Below are 7595 nucleotides of genomic sequence, written 5' to 3'. Positions count from 1 at the left end.
TCATACTAATGTGTCATAACATGTTCTAACATGAACCCTTAAGTGCATGTGGCAACGCAAAAATAAACATTAGTTAATTACAACTTAATCCATTTTTCCCAACTGTCCTTTTTCCATGAAAGTTTTGTTGCTCTACCTTTCACTTTAAAATACTCTGAAAGTCTACAGGATTCAGGTCAGGAGATGTTTGGCCAGGTCATAGTTTTCACTTTTTTCATCTTTACAAACTGTAAAATTCCTCTCTGCCAAGCCTCTTGAGTCTGTAAGCCATCTTTTCATTCAGTATTTGGTTGCACAAACTGACATTCTTAGTATTGTCAGTGAATGTCATCTCCCATGCACCTTTGCACTGATGCAGCCCCACCTCTGTGTTTCACGATCCACACTAAGCAGTCACTGTGTTAGCCCTGGCCAGGTACACAGCAAACATATTGGATCCTATCTGATCCAAACAAATTTATTTTGGTTTCATCTGACCAAAGAATGTGCTGTCAGTATTCATCAGGCACCTTTGGCAAAGTTTAATCTTGCAGTTTCTTTTTTGCCTTTATGTGTAGAGATTCCATAGTCTGTAGAGGTTGCCCTCATGCAATGTCCTTCATACTGTCAGTCACTGAAGACAGGCACTGAGCCCTCTGTTATTAGTAGTATGGCTCCTCCTGTACCTCCTAACTACTACTGCAACTGTGTTTCAGCTTCTGTTCAGTAGCCAACTGATGCTCTTGTATTCTCTCCCATCTTTATGAAGTCTCACAGTCTGGTTTCTTAGTTGTTCTGGCTGTTCCTTCCCATGTGCAGCCATGATTGCATAAAACACAGCTCAGGCCAGAAACTGTGTGTTCACAGGTTAAGTACCCTTAGCTGGAAATCACAGATAGGTTGCACTGAAGTTGTGCAACCTATCTGTTTGTTTGTGACTATATATGAGAATCAATTCCACTTTACTTCAACTTAAAAGTAATATGATTATCATAAGATGGTAAAATGTTAAGTAATTTATCACTTTTGCAATATCGCACAGGGGTGGACACAGTTTTGTTAAAAACACATTGGTTTTAAGGATTTTACTTTCTTGCATGGAACAACATGTAAACACTCAAGAGAGTGTTAATATAGTGGTTTGGAATAATCGCTGATTAGTATCTGAGAGCAGTGAGATGGCCAGTGTCAGAGATTTTGCTAAAGCTTTCCTCCTCCTCTCCTCCCCCTCAGTGCCTCTGCTCTCTGACCCCTGCCACTTCTGGCGCAGCTTTGGCCTGACATGTTCATCAGATCCCTAGTGTTACAGCCAAACAACCTCACAATGAAAAATGCCTCCACATTTCCTCGGTTTCACAAACACTGTTTGAAACAAAAAGCCCTTATCGGACCTGCGTATTATTCACCGTGTTAATTGGAGGGAAAATAAATGTATTGTGCATCTCGACTGTGCTGTTAAAACAAGATAAGAACCACATGAGTAAGTCTGAAGCAGTGGCTATTGAATGAATTGTTTAATAGAGAAAGTGTGAACAAGTTGGAAACTGTTTTTTTTCCCTCTTTCTGCTGTACTGAGGCCTGGTGTAGCTGATGTGACCAATCTGGTAATCCCCCCTGTAGATGTCATTCATAGATTGTCACTGATTTTGGCATTACCCATTCAAGCAACAAAGGTCGGAGGTCAAACATGTACGTGGAACATTGAAACTACTAACACACACAATCATCAGCCAAAATAAATATGTCTGATAACTTAACCATGCAAGACATGGATGTAAATTTGTGTGGATTCCCCGCAACAACCACAGCAAGCTGCATTTGCATTTCCAAGCTACACTGAACATTACAGTGAATTTCTACAGATATGGAGAAGAGCATACTGGTCAGATATATTTGAATGAGTCTGAGGTTATATTTCTCTCATTTACATGGAGAGTTTTATTACATTTTCAGCAGCTGTCAAGGTTTCTCCACCTTTGGCCACAAAGGACCTCACCTCTCTATTCAGTTTTGTTCCTGACAAGTATAGCCACCTAATGTTGAGAAAAAGACAGCTTTGTGTGACCTAACGAAAAATAAACTTTACTCTTGAGCTCAATGACCATGCATTTCTAAAGTTTGTTTTCACTGGGTTTCAGAAAGGTCTCATGAGCTCAAGGATCCAGTTTTCATAAATCACATAAAATTAAACCATGAAAGTCCACCATTTTGATTTCAGGGTTATTTTGATTTCAGGGTTATAACACATGGAAATGTTTTGAGAATAACCAAAGTAATAGTAGATTCAAATACGGGTGTATGCTTTGAGATGCAACACCACAAACCATAACCTGGTTTTGCAGCCTCTACTGATTGAAAAAGGCAGTAAATTGAGGTAGTACAGTGAGATGGTTATATCATGACTCAAAGTAGTTAGCTCCATATTTGGCGAAGTTGGGGCACAGAAAATAAAAACATGATTACACGTTTCTATAATTGGTTTGTGTCCTACATCACAGGTTAAAGCAATAACGACTCACTCCATCCTGTTCAGAAGCAAAATGATTGTCTGGTCTGAGAAAAGGAAATAAACATGTCAGTAATCATGCTTGTTTGATAAAAACCCTATGACTGCTCTCACCTCTTTGAGTGATACCATCGACTGGAGAGGACAGCGCCACAAACACTGACCTGTGTGTCACACTGGGTGTGAATGGGTGCGTGTATAAGTAGAGGGTTCACCTGCAGGTTATAACAACCCGCCATCACAATACTCACCAAACCACTGATTGTGACAGTTTATCTATATCAAGTAAATCTGGAGACAAAACGGGTGCTGTGGCCCTTGAGGGATATGTGTACATGTAAAGACTGATAATAATACTTTTTCATAGATATTTTGTGTGAATATACAATATCTTTAAAGTGAAATGATCTCCATTTGTTTTAAAGTCTACACACATACAAACATCAGACATGCGTTCCAAATCGTCATCTTCATCATTCATTCACTGTTCTCAACAAAAACTCTGTTTACTCTATGATGAACATTAAACAGAGATTTCAGATATATCAGCTGCACAGCAGAGAGTTGCGACATTTGGCGCTCATAACCCACACCAAATAAAATAAGGATGTGTTGATGTTGATGTGTGAATGTGACAAAAAGGTTGCTTTAAGAGTTAATGTGGCGCAGCCTGATGAGTCGAAGCACGTCATTGTAACTTGTGGCTGCTGGTGTGCAGGCTTACGTAAAAGCAAAGGTGCAGGAATTTTGACTCACATCTGACTCTGGCTGTTTACTGTATGTTGCCCCTTGTGAATCATCATAATTTTTTCGCCATTACTTGCAGGTGACTTGCATAACTCCAAATCAAACATGTATCAAATTTTTAAGCAATACACTGTGGGATTGTCTACTATATTTAGTGTTATTTATTTCATTGAATTCTGGTGTGAAATTTATGCACTATACAGCACCCTCAAAAATTCTCAATTAAAGAGTTTATGGATGAATCCTAGAGGAATCATTTTAGGTACATGATATCACTATAATTAAACTGTGGCATTTTTTAGTAAAAGCCTATATAGGCAGAGACTAGCAGTCTACCTCTAACTGTGTCCCAAGCACGCTATGAATATCCTCTCAGTCAGCGAGGCAGGAAACAGGCAGCCAGCAGGGTGTCTGGCTGGCTGTACCAGGCTTGCAGGGGTCAAGCCTGTCAGGTGGGGGTCAGGCAGGTGAGGCAGACAGGGGAACAAAGAACAACCAACAACACCCTCCCCCACCCCCACTGTGACCTCCCTCCTCCTCTTTCCCCATTCTGTCTGCCTTCCCTTCCCCTCAGAACAATCGCCACCAACAGGAACAGGAAGTGATGTAGAGAGGAGGTTGATCTAACCGGGGCAATTCCTTTGGCTGGGTCAGATGAGGAAAGAGAAGGTAGGAAAGACAGGCATGGAAATGAGAAATCATAGAAAACACACACAGCAAGTGGTGGCAGAGTATCCTGTTTGGGTATGTGTGTGTGTGTGTGTATGAGAGAGAGAGAGAGAGAGAGAGAGAGAGAGAGAGACTTTCCTATTTATAGAATATTCCAGTAGAGTCTGGTGTTGTTAGTGGTGTTAAGGAGTGACTTACAGTACAGTATCATATATTGTGGAGAAAGAGTTTATTTTAACTCATGTTGTATTACTTTAGTGCTCTCATGATATATACCATATGTTATTATTACAATGTATTTTTCTAAATTGTTCTCTTTTATAAGCACAGTTCCCCTCCCTGAAAGATATCAGAAGATGCCCATATGACCTTGACCGTGAATAAGGCCATGACAGCAGTTTGAGCCCCACACTCCATGCATGTTAACACTAGCCTCTGCATTGTTATTTTGACTCCGGGGCCTCTACAGTATGGTGGCCAGCTGGAGTGCCAGTGTCTGCAGTGTCTCCCTTCTCTCAGTCCTCCTTGAGAATGTGAGCAGGCGTGTGGCATTGAGAGTCAGCAGCCCATTCCTGCTCTCATAGCACAAAGACAAGCATGTGGCACTTGACAGCGATGCCCAATGAGCGACGCACGCTACCACAAGCCCCAGCAGCCCTGCCTTTTAAGATGTGGCTGAGGGGTCCCTGCCCTGAAAGGTGACACCTCAGCCCGCGCCACTGAGGCTCCTTGCGTCTTTTCTTTCCCCCCACTCGCGGACTCTTGTCTGTCCTGCGGCTGCTAATTTCCATCACACTTTCTCTTCTGAGCAGGGGGACAAGCCTGTGTTGTATGTTATTAATACTATTGTTAACTGCACACTCAAGGCTGGCCTCCCCAACTCAGCTCATCATGTTACAGGTATATTGTGGCACAACAGAGAAATTGCCAATCCTGCTTTATATAATACCATCTATAAATATCAGAGGGAATACCTTGGCCAATTATGGTCAGATGCAGGCTGATTGTCATGATGCATCTGGCAACAGACTGAAAGGCTTTCTTCTTGGCCTAAACGCAGGAGGTGTATTTTGGAGATGGTGATTTCTGAGATTAAAGATTAAAGGAGAGATTTTTTTCCTGGAGGTTTAATGTAAAAATGAGTAGCCAAAATGTAAGAGACACCAAATGCCAGATCATGAGTGAATGCTGATTTTAATTTATCTTCCCATGGTTCAGAGAAGCTGCTCTTAACTTTAGCAAACAGCTCAGAAATTCTCTCAAACATTCTGCTCCAGTACTTTTTTGCAACATTTGATGTGGCACAGCACACTCTAGAGGCTAATACAGGCATTGATTTGGCCCTGTATTCATCAACTGCTGGAAGTGAAAGTTAAAATTCTTCATTTTTACCTCTACTTGCCAACTTAGAATAAAAGTGATATTGAAATTTATTAATCACATCTCTAAAAAATTAAAAACATTAAGAGATCTTCAGAGGTCTGTTAACCCCAAAATGACAATACAAAGACAAAGGCGAGCACACACTCGTGATTGTACATGATACAATGATACGTTAACTGAGGCAATGTGTGTAACTCAGAATTTGCTGGTTATTGCATGTAACTTGAACATTTAATGGGATGTGACAACATTTATTTCTTTTAAATACATGAATAACAAAGATGGGGTGACACGGTGGTGAAGTGGTTAGCACTGACGCTGACACAGCAAAAGGGCTCTGAGTTCGAGCCCTGGTTCGCCTGGGGCTTTTCTTTGTTTGTATGTTCTCCCTGTGCCTTTGTGGGCTATTCTTGGGTACTCTGGCCTCTTCCCACAATCCAAAGACATGCAAGTTAGGTTTACTGATGACTCTAAGTGTAAGTGTGTTGTTTGTCCATATCTGTTGCCGAGCTGGGGCGGCATGGTGGTGCAGTGGTTAGCACTGTTACTTCACAGATTTGAGCCCAGGGCTTTTCTGTGTGGAGTTTGCATGTTCTCCCTGTCTGTCCCTGTCTCTCCCTGCCTTCCTCCCACCATCCAGTGTGAGTGTAAATGTGATTGTGATAGGTCGTTTGTCTATATGTGTTGGCCCTGCGATGGACTGGTGATCCAGACAGGGTGTACCCCATCTCTTGCCCAATGTCAGCTGGGATAGACTCCTGCTCCCTTGTGACCCTTAATGGATAAGCTGTATAGATAATGAATGAATGTTGCCAATCTGTCTAGGGTTTGCCTGTGTCACCCAATATCAGCTGTGATTGGCTCTAGCCCCCTCATGACCTCAAGGGGCATAGATAATGGATGGATGGATGACGCTGGCATTCTTTCTTTCTTTCTTTTTTTGCATGCATCTTCATTGTTTAGACTCATCAGTGTGCTACTAAATTCTTTTTAATTTCTTTGCCATTAAGTCAAGGTCAACATCATCCCCAGAACTGTTGAAAAGACTCAGCAATATGGAGGCAAAGATGGGTCATAAGGATTGGAATATTAAAAGCAACTGAATAGCTACAATTTTCTGTTTTAAAATACTGAATACTTAATACTAAAGTCTAACCCAGTTGAAGGACAGTCAGTGAGTCAGTGCTCATTTAAGCTCATCATAGCTCAATAAAAAGACATTTTTCAATACATTTTAAAACATTTGAACAACAATAATTTAATGAAAAGAAATAAAGTACATTCAAAATTCTTCAATTTGATTAAGCGTTCTTCAAATGTTAGTGCACTGTTGCTTTTATTTCATGAATATAAAAAACAGTGGGAAATTAAACATTAACTGTGGCATGTGCAAACTTTTGCACATGCCACAGCACCTTTCTACTTGGAAACTCAACCTCTCTAACACCCTAAAACTAACTTGTATATACTCTGCACTTTTTTTTTTTAACTTGATCTCCTTGCACTGGTCTTATTGGTCAGATTCAGCACTAAGTACTTATTTCAAAGTCTCCTACTCTGATGAAGCGTATGTGTTGTGACTCACTTCTAAGTTACTTTGGATAAAAGCTTCAGCCAAACGAGCAGATTTAAATGAGATGTAAAACAGTCAGAGCTTGTTAGGCCTCAATGCAAAGGAGTTGCAGAGAGATTTAGCAGAGACGAGAGTGGTGGTTCACCATTACACTATGCAGTGCTAATGCACAAACAGGATTATCTTTGAAGAGTCATCAGCAGGAAACCTTACTTGTGACCTCATCACAAAAGTCTGATAAGCCAGAGCAGTTTGGGGAATGAGCTCTTTCTCCACAATCAATAAAGGTGTATGTGGAAAAAAAGGAGCAGCATTTGATGAATAGAACACTTTCCAATTTTTTAGCATGGGGGTGTAAATATTCTGCTTTGGCTGAGGAAATTTTCCATGGATAGAGGGAAGAATGGATTACCACCAAATATCAGCAGAGTGTGGATGCAGATATCCAGCTGTCAGCCGAAGAGACTGACAGTGAAAATAGGATGGTTTCTTCAGCAGGACAATGATCCAAAGCAGACCTCAAAATCCACCATGAATTACTTCAAGAAACACAGTCTGTACATTTTGGAACAACCCCCACAGTCCCCTGACCTGAACATCTGTGGAAATCTGTAGCTTGATTTGAGTAGATCTGGATTTGGACTTGAAACTGTCTACACTGCACAGATGACATTTCCACAGTGCAACATGGCAGTGGCAGTGGGTCATGTAAAACCTAGACTCCAAACTTTGTTTTGT

The sequence above is a fragment of the Lates calcarifer genome, linkage group LG12, assembly GCF_001640805.2.
Source record: "Lates calcarifer isolate ASB-BC8 linkage group LG12, TLL_Latcal_v3, whole genome shotgun sequence".
In the NCBI taxonomy this organism is placed as follows: Eukaryota; Metazoa; Chordata; class Actinopteri; family Centropomidae; genus Lates; species Lates calcarifer.
This window is presented reverse-complemented; position numbering follows the sequence as displayed.